We start from the raw sequence: 16,069 nt of genomic DNA on the forward strand, positions 1-16,069 counted from the left end.
GACACTGTTAGGAATTTCTTCTGGGAACAAATCTGCTATTTACTGGGTTGCAATGTAAACCTGTTCATTTATTGTTAATTTACCTACTCATAAGAATTTATTAAAAGCCCATTTTTTTCCAGCACACCCAGGGCCTGATAAGACTGGCACAACAAATAGGACCCAGGCTCAAGGGGCCTCAGAAAGACCCAGCAGTGCAAACACTTATGTGCAGCTGGGCACTGGGGGTGCCAGAATGGAAGGAGGAGATGGTGAATTTTCCTTTGTTGGAATTTAAGGAATCAGAAAAACATCATAGTGGAGGTGGTCCTTGAGCTGAGCTTTGGGAAGTAAAGGTTGTTTTCCAGGAGGAAATGAGGTAAATAGATGGTATTCAGACAGAGAATGAGCCCCAGGTTTGGGGGGCAAAAAAGGTTTTGGCCTGCATAGTATGAGGACAAAGATGAGACTGGAAAATTTAGGTAGAGATCAGTGAAAACATTATATGACAAAGGAGATGTCTGAATTTTATCGTGGCAGTTCATGGGGACCATTGAAGAGTTTCAAGCAGGAAAGTAGCAGGATCCAAACTGCACCTTGGAGAGATGGCTCTGATGGCAGTGTGGAAGACTGACTGGGGAAGGGGTGGGAAGGAGCAAGACCCAAGGCAAAGAGAGTGTCAGACTGCAAACACTGAGGTGAAACAAGACAGTTGGCCTGATCTCTTCAACAAGTCAATGGGGAGGATCAAAGGAAGAGACTATTTTTGTTTCCTCTTGGAAAGTACTTGCAATGTGTGGCCCTTGTTTGGATCCTGATTCAAACCAACCAACTGTAAAGAGAAAATTTGGAAGACAGAGTTTTAGATAATATTAAGGCATTCTTGTTAATGTTTTCAGGTGTGACTATAGTAATATAATAAAATAACATAGTGAAGTGTTTATGAGTCAGATGTCACAATGTCTGGATTTGCTGTAAAATATGGTAGAAAGAATAGGTGAAGTAAATATGGCAAAGGGTTAATAATTATTAAATCTAGATGATAGAAGTGTATAGTTCATTATACTCTATGCATATTTAAAAATTTTCAAAATAAAAAGCTAACGTTTTATGCAAAGGGTAATGAGAACCTAAATTAAGTAAGTCCTCATGAAAATGGAGAGGAGGAGAGAGCTATGAGAAAGAAGAAAGGCAGAATTAACAACACTCAGTGTCTGATTAAAAGTGATCACTGAAGTTGGGAGTCACAGTGACTTCTGGGTTTTGGCTTGGGTGCCTGGGTAGATGGAAAAGGGTCTATGCTGTTGGGAATGTGGAATTGGAGTTTCAGTGAAGCACTGAGTTAGTGCTGTCCAGCAGGCAGTTGGACTCAAAAGTGTGAAGCCCAGGAGAGAGCCTGGGGCTGGTAGTGTGGATTTGTGAGCCATCAGCTCACCGGCACTTAAGAGGTGATTCAAATCACTGGAAGGGCATAGAAGGTGAGAAGGGAAGACTGCTGAGGAAGAAGTCCAAGGCATACTTACATTTAAGAGGTGGGGAAGAGGAAGAAATTGCAAAAGACACTGAGAAAAATGGCCAGAGGGGTATAAGGAGAAACAGGAAAAAATAATTTCTAATGAATCTGCCAAGAAACAATGGATCACACCTGACCAGTACGGCTCAGTTGGTTGGGTGTTGTCTAGCAAACAGAAAGGTTACCAGTTCGATTCCTGGTCAGAACATATGTCTGGGTTGCAGGTTCAGTCCCCCATCAGAGTGCGTATGAGAGGCAACCAATCGATGTGTCTCCTCTCTCCCTCTCTTTCTCCATCCCTTTCCTTCTCTCTAAAAATAAATAAATAAATATAAATAAAAATATAAATGAAATATAAATAAAAATATAAATAAATATATTTTTAAAGAAACAATGGATCAAGAGAAGCAAATGCCCCAAGTCAAGACATGAAACCCAGTGGATTCAGCATCTAAGTGACAATTACCATAGAACTTTCAGGAGAGTGTAATGTGCTAAAAGTGAATGAGGGGAAAGTACGTGAAGCCTGGAAGACGGGGGAGGGCTGGAATGCATGCTCCTCACAGGAAGAGGGAGTTGGCAGGGTTGACAAATGGGCAAGCTCTGAGTCCAATGGGATGACCAATGGGATGACCTCTGCTCAAGGGGGCTCAGTAGAAGTGGATTGCTGAGCAGAAGTGGGAGGGTGCTGAGGGAAACTTACAAATTTCAGTTAAGGCAAGGAGGGTAAAGAGGTTAAGAATATACGGATGATACAAATGAAACAGTTCCAGAGGGCACTGTGGAGAGCATTTACAAGAGGGCCAGCAGTGTATGAGAATCAGGAGGGCAGAAGTGTACTCTTTTGACCTCTGGCTGGTGTATCTTCACAACCTCTTCAATGGTCTTCCACGGACAGTTTTCTTCACTCCATGTCATCTTGCAGGTATTAAATCTGGAAAGCACAGCCTTGCTCAGGTCAAACTCTTGCCCCAAAACTTTCATTAGCTGAATTAAGTATAATATAGATTTTGAAAGCCCTTCCATAATCTGATCCCAACCTGCCCGATTGTTTTGGGTTTGTTTGCATGTTTTTGTTTTGTTTTGTTCTGTTTTCTTTTTCATGAATCTTCCTTCAAGAACACCAGGCTACTCACTATTCTCTGAACATTTTAATTACAAAAAATATATAAAAAGTTTGAGAAGCATCTAGCACATATATGTTAGGTTTTGGATACTGAACTATATGATCCCCCTCCAACCACTGCATTCCGTTTTCCTTGCCCTAAAGTCTTTTCACATTTCTTCACATCACACAGGAAGACCAGCCCACGTGTCACCTACTTGAGAAAGTCTTTCTCGGGTCCTCAGGCTGGGCAGTGGGTGCCCTTGTCTGGCTTCCTGCAGCACCCCCACCTCACTTGATGCTCAGCCTGTTTGAGCACTTATGTCTGTTTCCCACATTAGAGTATAAGTTTCCTGAAAACCAAGGCTGTTTTTAGTTTGTTTTACTGAGCACAATACATGCTACTATATATAGTTTAAAACATGCATATATGTTTAAAACATATATGTAGTTTAAAGCATATATATATACACACACATTAAATGAAGCTTTGTTCCCTTTTTTAACTGCATTTTTATATAATGTATGATAATGTTTTCTTATGTGATATTCTCACTCTACTCCTGAATAGCAGTGGACATTATTTTTGTCACCCCAGTGTCCCTTCCTGTTCTTCTGGCAAAAGGCCTGATTTTCTTTGCTAATTCTCTCCTCTTGCTCTTTGGCATCTGGATTGGGTTCCTCCCACCCATGGCCCTCCATGGTGGAGGACAAGGCACGGACCTAAATTAGCCAGTTATTGTCTATTCCTGTGTCTTCACTGATTGGTTTGGGTGAGCATGAGCTCTAAGCCTTCCCAATCACAGCAAATCACAAGACTGTCTTCAGAGTTACTGGAAGAGGGGTTCTCTTCTCTCTCTCGTTCTGCTAGATATGGATGGAGTAAATAGGAGGGCAGGGCTGCTGTAGTCGTTTTGCTACCTCAAGGAACAAGCTTGTTTGAGAATGAGAGCAATACTGGAGAGAAAACAAGCAAGAGAAAGAGAGACAGAAACAGACTCCTAGTGATGGAAATAGAGCTGAATTCAGCCATGAATTCAGGAGAAAAAAAAACCCAACAAACCATTGCTCATCAGTTTGTGTTGGGTTTTCTGTAATTTGCAACAAGACCATCTTAACTGATATAATATTTATGGGTATCTAGTACATTGCTTGACACATGAGACACATTCAATGACTTGTGTGTTTAGTGGATAAATAAGTTGCTGTGGGGAATAGCAATTATTTATTTCTATAGGACAATTTGGCAATATGTACCTACAGCCTTTAAAAAGATTATCCTTCTGGGGATGGATCACAGGGATAGTTGCCAGCAATGTGAATATACTTAATGCCTCTAAACTATACACTTAAAGATGGTTAAAATGGTGAACTTTATGTTATATGGGGGTTGGCAAAAGTAGGTTTACAGTTTTGAGTGACATTCTTTTGAGTTAATAAAGCTATTGTAACAATCATAACCTGTATGTCTTTTTCCATTTGAACAACTGTAAATCTACTTTTGCCCACCCTTGTATATTTTATCACAATGAAAAATAAGTAAAGAAAAAGGTCATCATTAGAACAAAAATTAAGGCTTGTAGTCCAGTTGGTACATGAAAATAGAGGACAGAACAGCTTGTTGCACTTAACTAATAACACTAGTAATTATTCTCTACTTTAAAAAATGCATCACAGGACAACAAGTGCTGGTGAGGATGTGGAGAAAGGGGGACCCTTTTGCAAAAAATGCATCACAGGACAACAAGTGCTGGTGAGGATGTGGAGAAAGGGGGACCCTTTTGCACTGTTGGCAGGAATGCAGACTGGTGCAGCCACTGTGAAAAGCAGTATGAAAATACCTCAGAAATTTAAAAATAGATCTGCCTTTTGACCCAGCAATCTTACTTCCAGGAATATATCCAAAGGAGCCCAAAACATTAATTTGAAAGAACATAAGCACCCCTATTTTCATTACAGCATTACTTATAATCACCAAGATGTGGAAGCAGCCCAAAAGTCTATCAGTAGACAAGTGGATAAAAGAACTATGGGACATTTACACAATGGAATACTACTTAGCCATAAAAAAGAAGAAAATTTTACCATTTGTGACAGTATGGACTAACTTGGAGAACATTATGCTAAATGAAATAAACCAATCAGAGAAAGACAAATACCAGATGATTCCACTCATAGGTGGAATCTAATAAACAAACTGAACTAACAAGGAAAATAGAGACAGACTCATAGATAGAGAGTAGGATAACAGCTATTGAGGTGGGAGGATGTTAGGGGGTGGACAGATCAAACAAAAAGGAAAAAGGACTTATGGACATGGACAACAGTGTGGTGATTGCTAGGGGGAAGAGGTACAAAGGGACTGAAAAAAATATAATAAAAAAGAAAAACTAAAAAAAAAAGAAACATATCATAGGGAAATAACTAAAGTACACAAGGTATGTTTATCTGAACATTATTTATAATATCAATAGGAATTGATTAATAAAACTATGATACATTCAAATAATTGAATATTATAGTCATTAAAATGATTAAATAGATTTATATATCACTTTTTATGAATATACATATCAGATACTAGACATATTGGAATTATACTAATAACAAACTATTTCACAAAAATAAGGCAAGACTTCTTATAAGATTTATGAATTGGAGCCAAATGGTTGGAAGGAAGAACACCACTCAGTAACTGGTAGGTGGTAAACTGCTCACTCAGAAAGAACTTACTGTGTTTCATTGAATTTTAGATATTGGTTGTAAGACGCTTCCTGATTCCAGAGGTGTTAAAATGTGAAAAAGTATATATTGTAGAAACAACCAAATATAATAGAGGGACAGAAAACTATGCACGGACATGAGTGGGATAGAGGCAAATGGGACATGAAAATGACTGGGTAAGGCACACTCAAGAAGAAGTGTTTTAAAGTTTATAGAGTAAAATTACTTTACACCTAGTGAAAAGAAGCTAGAGAAAGGCTTTGGGAGGATGGGCTATAAAATGGGCACAGAAACATGCATGAAGGTTAATTTTGTAACTAAACTGAAGAAAGCAAGCAGCTCTCCAGCTAGTTTGGGTAACAGTGAGTGTTAACTCACCTCCATTTGTGAGATTTCTTTCTCTATTTTTGCTTAAGTAGAGGCCAGGCTTGTAATTTTAGCTTCCCCCTCCCTTGTTTCAAGAAGGGGTTTGACAGCTGACTAGAGATAAAAAGGCATGGGAGCAATGAATTGCTAGTACTCAAGGAGAAGGATTATATTGTATGTCTACAGAATATAGGAACCTCAAGACTTCCTCTAACGAGTATTCTGTGTCACTTCCATCTTGTGTAAAGCTTTCGGTGAGCATTATTCTGTTATAAAACTACTTCTATCCAAGCAGCCTCACAAGTTAGGAATTTGACCAGCTGTTCATTAGGAAGTGGGCTAAAAAAATGTCAAGCATTCCCTCTCCCTCTCCCAAATTTCAGTGCTTAGCAATACACCATATATATGCTATTTACTCACAAAGTTTGTTCCTTATTTTCAGTTATTTCTGTCTCTCGTAATGTGGAAAACACTGGGGAAAACAAATTGCTCTTAGTTACTACTGACTCATAGTGACTTCAAGCCAGGTGCCCAGGGCCACAGCCTCCAGCAACTGCTGCATCCAGAGCATCATCTTAGGGTCCTACTACTTTATATAATTACTGACCACGGATAGAGGGACTTAAAAAGCCACAGGTGTAGTTCTAGGTGAAACGAATTGGTAAATAAATTTACCTCATAGGATGTCAAGTCTAGAAGGAAGCCTAAAGAACATGTAAGCCCTGAAATTTCTAATCTTTTATAAACAACAGACTCACATTAGGAGCTTTTGAAACATCTCAGATAAGGTCTCAGGTTGTATATTTTTCAAAAAGCGTCATAGGAAATTCTGCTGTACACTAAAGGCTGAGATGAACTGTTCTAAACCTATTTCTCTTCTTTTACCGATGGTAACCTGGGGCCCAGAGCGGCTGCCGGCTTGCCCAAAGTCACATACCTGGTTAAAAGTAGAACTGAGACTAGAACTCCGACCTCCTGATTCCTGGCCCACGATCTTTATTCTTACTCTAGCATCCTGTCCCACTGACTGTTTTCCAAATATGTACTATTATTCCTTCCTACTACACTTCAAAATATATAGTTTAACCATTGGTTATTTAACCAAATCATAGTTTCAAATTCAAATCTAGCATTTACGAAAGAACCAGTCACAAAAGACCATGTACTGTGTAACTCCATTTATACTGAAATGTCCAGAACTATTAATTTCATAGTGATAGTGATCATTAAATTACCAGGAGCTAGGGGGAGGGAATGGAAAAGGTTTTCTTTTTAGGGTAATGAAAATGTTTTAAAATTAATTGTGCCCTGGCCGGTGTGGCTCAGTTGGTTGGACTATCATCTCATAGACCAAAGGGTTGTGAGTTTAATTCCCCATCAAAACACATACCCAGGTTTCAGGTTCGATGCCTTGTCGGGGCATACACAAGAAGACAGCCAATCAATGTTTCTCTCACACATCAATGTCTGTCTGTCTGTCTGTCTGCCTTTTTCTCCCTGCCTCTGTCTCTTGAAGCAATGAAAAAAATGTCCTTGGGTGAGGATTTAAAAAAAATTAATTGGACTTCCGCCAAGATGGAGGCATAGGTGGAAACACTGTGCCTTCTCCCACAACCAAGTTTGAATACAACAAAAGTTTTGGAGAACTAAGACACACCCAGAGACCAGAAAACCGAATTATACGGAAGTTTGACAGCTTCGAACCGTTCAACAGGGACAGTAAGAGAGGCAGAGCCAACAGCGGAGCAGGGTCGGGAAGGACAGACCTAGGAGCGGAGGCAGCCCGGACCTAGTCGGGGTGCGGGGCAGACTGACCAAGGTCGCACATTAGCGCGCAGTGAGACGGACCACGCAGGCCCCAGGGGGAAAACCCAGTGGTGGAGGGCTGACGGCGGTGGCATACTCGCGTGCAGTGGAGCGGGGCGCGTGGCCCTGGTGACGGTGGTGCTGGTGGGGGTCCCGGAGGCGGGCGCCGGAGGGAAGCCATTGTCCCTCTTTGACCCCGCCCCCACATACAACGTCACAACCCAGCGACTTAGTTGCCCTGCTCTGGTGAAAACCTAGGGCTCTGTTCCTGCTACTTAACAGGCACGAACAGCCCAAAAGATGGTGCAAGAACTCAAAGTCCCAGAGCCAATAACTCTAAGTGACCAACAGATTGCCAGCCTCTCAGAAGCCCAATTTAAAACACTATTTATCAGGATGCTCACAGAATTGGTAGAGTACAAATTAGAGGAACTTAGTCACAAATTAGAGGAACATATGAAGGCTAAACTAATTGAAATGAAGGGAGATGTCCAGGAAACCAATAGCGATGGAAGGGAAAATGGGACTCAAATCAAGGGAGTGGACCAGAAGGAAGAACGAAACATCCAACCAGAAAATAGTAAAGAAACAAGAATTCAAAAAAATGAGGAGAGGCTTAGGAACCTCTAGGACATCTTTAAACATTCCAACATCCGGATTAGAGGGGTATCAGAAGGGGGAAAGAAACAGCCACCAGTGGAAAACATATTGGAACAAATAATAAAGGAGAACTTCCCCAGTCTGGCAAAGGAAATAGACTTCCAGGAAATCCAGGAAGCTCAGAGAGTGCCAAAGAAGTTGGACCCAAGAAGGAACACACCAAGGCACATCATAATTACATTAGCCAAGACTAAAATGAAGGAGAGAATCCTAGAAGCAGCAAGGGATAAGGGGACAGTCACCTACAAAGGAGTACCCATCAGACTGTCAGCGGATTTCTCAAAAGAGACCTTACAGGCAAGAAGGGGCTGGAAAGAAGTATTCCAAGTCATGAAATCCAAAGACCTACAGCCAAGATTGCTTTATCCAGCAAAACTTTCATTTAGAATGGAAGGACAGATAAAGTGCTTCTCAGATAAGGTCAAGTTCAAGGAGTTCATCATCACCAAGCCCTTATTATATGAAATGCTAAAGGGACTTATATAAGAAAAAGAAGATGAAAAATATGAACAGTGAAAGGACAGCAAACACACAGTTATTAACAACCACACCTAAAACAAAAGCAAACCAAGAGGACAGCTAGATCAGGAGTGGAACCATAGAAATGAAGAACACATGGAGGGTTAGCAACAGGGGGGTGGGAGGAGGAGAAGGGGGGAGAAGGCACAGAAAATAGCATAGATGGTAGGTAGAAAATAGATAGGGGGGAGGGCGAGAATAGCGGGGGAAATATAGAATCTAAAGAAGTTGAGACACGTGGTTATAAACTAAGGGGGGAGAAGGGTGGGGGAGGGAGTGTCCGGGTGGAGGGGAATGAAGGGGGGAATAGAACAACTGTAATGGTATAATCAATAAACTATATTTAAAAAAATAAAAATAATAAAAAAATAAAAAATTAATTGTGATGATTGCACAAGTCAGTGAATATACTAAAACAACACTGAATCATATGCTTTCAAAAAGTGAGTTATATGGTATATAAATTGTATTTCAATAAAGCTACTAAAAATCTAGCACTAACTTCTCACTGGATTCTGAAAAATGATTTAAAACTTTTATTTATTTCATTCTTCAACATTTCTCTAAAAGTACAGGCAGGCTCCCAATGAGTCTTATCCTTAAGTTTCAATTCCTACTTAGATCCATTTCCCAGCACCCTGCACCCCAATAACAGATTAATCTTTCCAGAGATTAGTCTGGCATTTAGGATCCTTGTTATTCATACCTGCAGGTTCTGTGCCTTTTTCAAGATTGTTCCCTTCACTGAGAAGGCCAATTTGTGCGTTCAAGGCCTAGTTCATATGTCACCTCGTCAAGGGCCTTTCCTCTCCACCAAACTGGAAGTGGCCTGCCTCCCAGCATATAAACAGTGACTTTTTGACCAAATGTTTTGCTATCATGTAAAAAGGATAATCAGCCTTCCAGCTTGAAATCTTTGGGCCCTTACCACCCATTAGTGACTCCTTTCAGTAAATTAATGCCACATTTAATTTTTCTTATTTCAGCACTCCAGTCTAGCACCAAATTCTGTATCTGTTATTTTGTTTGCTTGTTTTTTACTTTCTTCTGCCCATTAAGCTATCCCTTACTGCCTCTTTTCCCCACTCCCTCACTCCCATCCCTCTTCCTCCCTCCCCCCTTCCAATTTGGCTGACTCTTGCTAAGTACTGGGACTCTGGGAAAATGCTATCCTTTCTGGGAAAGTTTCTCTGACACCTCCCTCAACCCTAGGATGGTGGCCAAACTAAAAGACTGCAATGGCAAGGGAAGTATAGAGAAAGAGGTAAATTTAAAAAGTATTAAGGAGACAAAATTGATAGAATTTACTAATGTGAAATAAATGTAAAATAAATCATAAAGCCCTGCCTGGTGTGGCTCAGTGAAGGGCACCAGTTTGATTCCCAGCTGGGTTGAATGCCTGGGTTTTAGGCCAGGTCCCTGGGTTGGGGGCGTGCGAGGGGCAACCAACTGATATTTCTCTCACACATCAATGTTTCTCTCCCTCTCTTTCCCCCTCCCTTCCCCTCTCTCTGAAAATAAATAAATATATTTTTTAAAAGATTAAAAAATAAATCATAAAGAGCAAACTGAATAAACAGTAATTTGGGAGCAAAAATTGGTAACAATTTAGAATAATTTCATAGTATGTTTTTCCAAGCTTTATGCTATCTAAAATTTTAATAAATGGATGAATCCTCTCTATCCTGCCAAACACATCCCTTTCCTAATATTGCTTTATTGATCCAAGGCGTTCAATGACTCCTTGCTAATGCACCAAGCCTAAACTCTGCTTTGCTTCAAAGGTTTTCAGAGCTGGTCCAGCCCTTCCCATCAGCTCCACCCAGCTGTGGCCAGGCTGGCTGCTTCATCCTCCTGCACAGGTCTTGCTCACTCCTGCTTCTGGCACTTTTTTGACCCCCTTGCCTAGGGCAGTCCTTTCCCTGCACACATCTCAGGGACCATTCAAAACTCAGCTACACAGAGTCCTGCCTGCCAGGTCTATGCTTCCCTGTGCCTCTGAACTCCGGAAACATTCATAGTTGATAGCATCCAATTTAGCACTTAATTATATATGCTCATCTAACACAGTTTACAGCTGTTTTAATGTGTGTTGGTCATGTTTCCTCAACTAGATTATAAATTTATTGAGGGTGGAAACCATGAATTATATTCTTTAAGATCCTAAATTCTGGGATCAAACTATGCTCAAATCCCAGGTCTTCAACTCGTTAGCTATGTGACATTAAACAAATGGCTTAATATCTCTATGACTTAGTTCCTAATATTTAAAATGGAGATAATAAAAGGACCTATCTTATATGGGGTGGCTGTATGACTACAGGAGGCAATTCATGTGCAGTGCCCAGCAGATGCCTGACACATTGTAAGAACTCAATAAACCTAGCTATTACTATATATTGTCTTTTATATTACTTAGCATATCATTGACATTGAATAGATGCCCAAAACTTATTTTTGGCTGACTTAGTAGGTTGCATAAGCATCTCTTTTAGAAATCTAAAAGAATCTATGAGCCCTGGCCAGGTAGCTCAGTTGGTTAGAGCATCATCCAGATACACCAAGGTTGGTGGTTTGATCCTGGCACACACAAGAACCAACAATGAATGCGTAAGTAAGTGGAACAACAAATTGTTTCGCTGTCTTTCTCTCTCCCTTCCTCTCTCTCTCTAAAAATTAATAAGTGAACATTTAAAAAAGAAGAAGAATGCCCTAGCTGGTGTAGCTCAGTGGATTGAGCACGGGCCTGCAAACCACACAATTGTGGTTCGATTCCCAATCAGGGCACATGCCTGGGTTACAGGCCAAGTTCCCAGCAGGGGACACACAAGAGGCAATCATACATGGATATTTCTCTCCTTTTCTCCTTCCCTTCCCCTCTAAAGATAAATAAATAAAATCTTTAAAAAAAGAAGAAGTTGGCGCTGACTGATGTTGCTCAGTTGATTGGGTATTATTTCACAAAATGAAGGGTCACTGGTTTGATTCCCGGTCAGGGCACATGCCTGGGTTGCGACCTGGTCAGAGTACATGTGAGAGGCAACCGATCAATGTTTCTCTGACACATCAATGTTTCCCTCCCTCTTTCTCTCTCCCCTCCCTTCTCTCTAAGAATAAATAAAAATAAATAAAATCTTTTTTAAAAATCTGAAACTCTTGTGTTTGGGCATAAAGGGTACATTTGTACAGACGATAATTATTTCTAAACGTTTATCAGGACAATTTTACTTCCCAAGTTTTGAGGAGGATCTTATCATTGCTTTCATCTGTTCTATCACGTGGGTCCTGGGGCACAGTGAGAAAATCAAGAGGATTATCTCCCTCACTTCCTAAGGAAACAAGGGATGGGTATTAAGTGGCAAGATAGAATTCAGGTGCCTAGAGTATTCTGGGTGCCAAGTACTCGTTGTCTAAGAATCCACACTAAAGAGTCTCCATTTGTGTAGTTTCCTATGTTTGATTGTATACACCTCAAAGGAACAAACATAAATTGGCCTGTTGGTAGCTGAGGCGACAGTATGTCTAGTAAAGTACAAGACAATAATAAAGGTGAGAAGATAATTAAAGACCCAAGGCAGAGCTCTGGACATACACTATTATTATATTTTATAATATACCAATTACCATGTGTGCCCCTCCCCCAATATGCTACAAACTAAATGGCTTCAGCCTCTTTATCTGGAAGAACCTAAGCTTGAGTCCAAGTAGTCCCCGGGAGCAACCTGGAAAAATCCTAGGGACTCAGATTGCTATGGAGAAAATAAATTACCATTATGGGAAAGGAATAGGAGACTACAGGAGCTGCTACTGCCTAGACAATGACCCATACCATCACAAAAGATCACAGAATGCGAATCGCTTGGTAAAAAAATTCTTTGTTTTTTTTCCCCTTCTTTTACATTTAAGTGTCATATTTTCCAAATGAAAGATTAAAATGTAAGGGCTGATTGGAAAACAGAACTGATTTATTGACTTTAGGATGTGAAGATGCAAGACAAGGTAGCTAGAAGGCAATTGCACTGAATCACAATCCCACCCGCTGCTGATGGTTCCCTTTGTCCAGAACTTCTTGAAGTGTGGATGAGAGACCACAGCTGTGCAAGGTGGGAATCATGTGCAAACGTGGTCAGAGGCCAGAGATATCAGGAGCAGAGTGAGCACACTTGACATCCAGCTTGGTTCTGTCACCAAGCTGGCTCTGCCTCTTTGGACAGGTCACTGAACTTTTCTGGCCCAAATTTCCTCATCAGTAAGATGAGAGTGAGAAACAGAAATATTGTCTCTAAAGCTCTTCCAGTCCTGGTATCTTATGATTCTGTTGAGTCGAAGAAAATCTGTGCATTATTCTGCACTTTAGATTACTATTTCTCACCCATCTTTCTCTCTCCTCTCCTCCCCTTTCTCCCCCTCAAACCTTCCCAGCAATCACACCATGTCCCCTTCTCCGATTTCAGTTTAGAATTTCAAAAATATTTCCAAGCCTAAAAATATGGGTTACAATAATGTGCTCCTTACAGTTTTTTTGTTTTGTTTTGTTTTGTTTTGTTTTGTTTTGCTGTTGTGGTCTAGAAAGCATTCAGTGAAATTTGAATTAAAATTTGTAGTTTCAAAGGAACAGAGTGGATGCTGACACTGAATGGCTAGCCTTGGAACTGTCTCAGGGCAATTTCTGTACATGAGCTCAGTAGCTTCACACAAAACTAATAAATATACTGCTTCTCTGTCTCCCTTAAAATGGTTCCCTAGAATGAGGATTTCTCTAAAGTTTCCATAATTGTTCTAACCCATACTAGGTCTTTCAATACTGTCCTCTGATGTAATTTCTGAGCAGGCAGTCAGCATGAAAAGGGACTAGGTCAGCTTTCTTTGTGTGTCAGTGCTTGGCAGCGCAGCTCCTTTGGGATGTCTCCTGGCGTCCACCCAGCCTGGCTATCAACAATAAAAGCTTCTCTTTGTGCTTCCAGTAAGTCATAAATAAATCTCCTCCATCCCACCTGTTTTCTGAGAAGAGCTTCAGTGTGTCCTTTACTTTGGGTTAAAAAAAGGGACATGGTTGCTGCTCTAAATGTCCAGTAAGCAATTGTCCCTTTTCCTTGTTTCCCTACTCCCAACATTTAGATGTGTAATATGAGTTACAGTCCCTTTGGTGGCCAGGTTCTGAGACTGGACTGCTTTCCCACTTTATGCTAATTGCCTTTTTGAAGCTGCTCAGCCCTAAGCAATCCTCCTGTGCATGGAAAGTGTTAGTTGTAGAAGAAGGGCTCGTTACCTGAGCAGCAAGGAAGGCATATCCTCCAGCGGGGCAACACCACACAAGGAGCTGGGGCAGTGACCTATTTGGCAATGGCTTCAAGAACTCTAGTAAACATCCCCAAAGGGTGAGAAGGCCAGGACTATTGGCCTCCGAGGGAGTACCAGGCACCAGGTCGGTATTAAAGGAAGAACAAAATAGAGTTCCTGTTTAGTGAAACAAGAAAATAGTCAATCTCAGCTGCAGCCCAAACAGGTTGGATTTCTTAAACACCTCTCATGAAAAACCTCCACTGGAACATTAAGCCTCACATTACTGTTCTGAGGTAAACATTAATCCTATTTTCCAGCAAGATGTAGAATGAGGTCAAGAACATTATTTTCCACTGAAGTCAACATTGGAATTAAAGAAATCTGCTGAATTCATTCTCAATACTATATAAATGAGTCATTCCTGCTGATTTAATGTTGAGGTCATAGGAGCAACATGTTTCCTGCAGCATTAAAAATGAAAACAGGGATTTTCCTCCCTCTATCACATTCCACCAGCCAAGTAAGGGGCCCCGAAGGACCAGAGGTGAGTATTACCAAAGAAAATCTCCTTCAGTCCCTATAAAGGGAATAGATTTCTGTGTTTGTCCATACTTCCTTGTCTCGTAATGCCAAACTCTGCAAGAAAACCTTGCACATGTTCCCACAATTCAGACAGATTTTTACATGACTTTTTAAAAAAAGATGTTCTTTATATATTTTTAGAGAGAGGGAAACAGAGGGAGAAAGAGAGGGAGAGAAACATCAACTGGTTGCTTCTTGTATGCACCCCCAACCTGCCCCAACCAGGGACTGAACCCGCAACCCAGGCATGTGTCTTGATTGGAATCAAACTGGCGACCTTTTGCTCCACAAGACAGTGCCCAACCAACTGAACCACACTGGTCAGAACAATATGACCTTTTTAAAAGTTATAAAATATTTTATATAAACATAAGATATAAGTAATACAAAATACTTTTTTTTTTTGCTCAGGAAGAATTTTCGTCACCCTTCTGAACCAGCTTACTGACAGCAGGCAACTGTCGCTGAGAACAGAGTAAGATGCAAATTACATCATAGCAGATAAAATACATTTAAAATCATGATAATAAAATCAGTGTTCATGAACCCACCACCATCTCAAGAGGCAGATCACGAAGCTCCCCGTGGTTTCCCTGTATGGCACTCCCTGTCTCCCCCACAGAAGAATGTGTTTCTCATTCTCTTGCTTTTCTTGATAACTTTGCTACATATATATATATATGCATCCCTGGACAAAAGTGTTTAGTTCTGCTTGCTGTCTGTATTAGTTTTCTAGGACTGTTATAACAAAGTACCACAGACTGGGTGCCTTAAACAATAGAAATTTATTGTTTCACAGTTCTGGAGGTTAGAAGGCCAAGATCAAAGTGTAGGCAGGGTTAGTTGCTTCTGAGGACTGTGAGGGAACAAGCTATTCCAGGGCTTGCTCCTTGACTTGTAGATAGCCACCATCTCCCTGTGTCTATTTGTATCATCTTCCTTTTTAGCATGACTGACTGTGTTCAAATTTCCCCTTTTTATAAGACACTAGTCATATTGGATTAGGGCCCATCCTAATGACCCCCCTCTAACTTGGTTATCTCATTAGAGACTTAGTCTCTAAATAAGATAACATTCTGCGGGACTGGAGGTTAGGATATCAACATATGAATTTTAGGGGGACATAATTCTAATTATGTCACAAACAGGGTTCCTGTCACAAATAGGGTTCCCTGGGAAGTAGACTCCGAGATGGAGTTTAGCATGCACAATGTTTATTAGGGGATCAACATCTGGGAAAGAGAGGGTATGGAAGCAGGATCAGGCAGACAGATGTGTCAGGTTGTGACGCAGGCCCAACAACTGCCTTAGCTGACCCCACAGGACACTCTGGAGCAACAATGCACTTTTGGAGTGGTTCTAAGTTGGGCCAAAATGGCCCAGGCTTTAAATTTCCACATTAATCAGTCATCGGACCTAGCCACCTTAGGAAGAGCATGACCTTGGGCAAGAAAGCTCTTTGCAGTTGAGGCAGTCTCTGAAGGGGCTGATGGATGGGATCTACCTAGGTAGCACATCATAGAGCCTACCAC

General features: G+C 40.9%; 1 non-coding gene across 1 annotated transcript; it reads right to left on the reverse strand.

The window, feature by feature from the left end:
* Positions 1-14,941: 14,941 nt before the first annotated feature.
* LOC118976525 (small nucleolar RNA SNORD16) lies at positions 14,942-15,037 on the reverse strand. The gene has a single exon (XR_005064290.1). It is a non-coding gene; the product is annotated as a small nucleolar RNA SNORD16 (small nucleolar RNA).
* Positions 15,038-16,069: the final 1,032 nt, after the last annotated feature.

Source organism: Sturnira hondurensis, unplaced genomic scaffold (genome assembly GCF_014824575.4).
Source record: "Sturnira hondurensis isolate 20B ecotype Veracruz unplaced genomic scaffold, ASM1482457v3 Scaffold0020903, whole genome shotgun sequence".
NCBI classification, from domain to species: Eukaryota; Metazoa; Chordata; class Mammalia; order Chiroptera; family Phyllostomidae; genus Sturnira; species Sturnira hondurensis.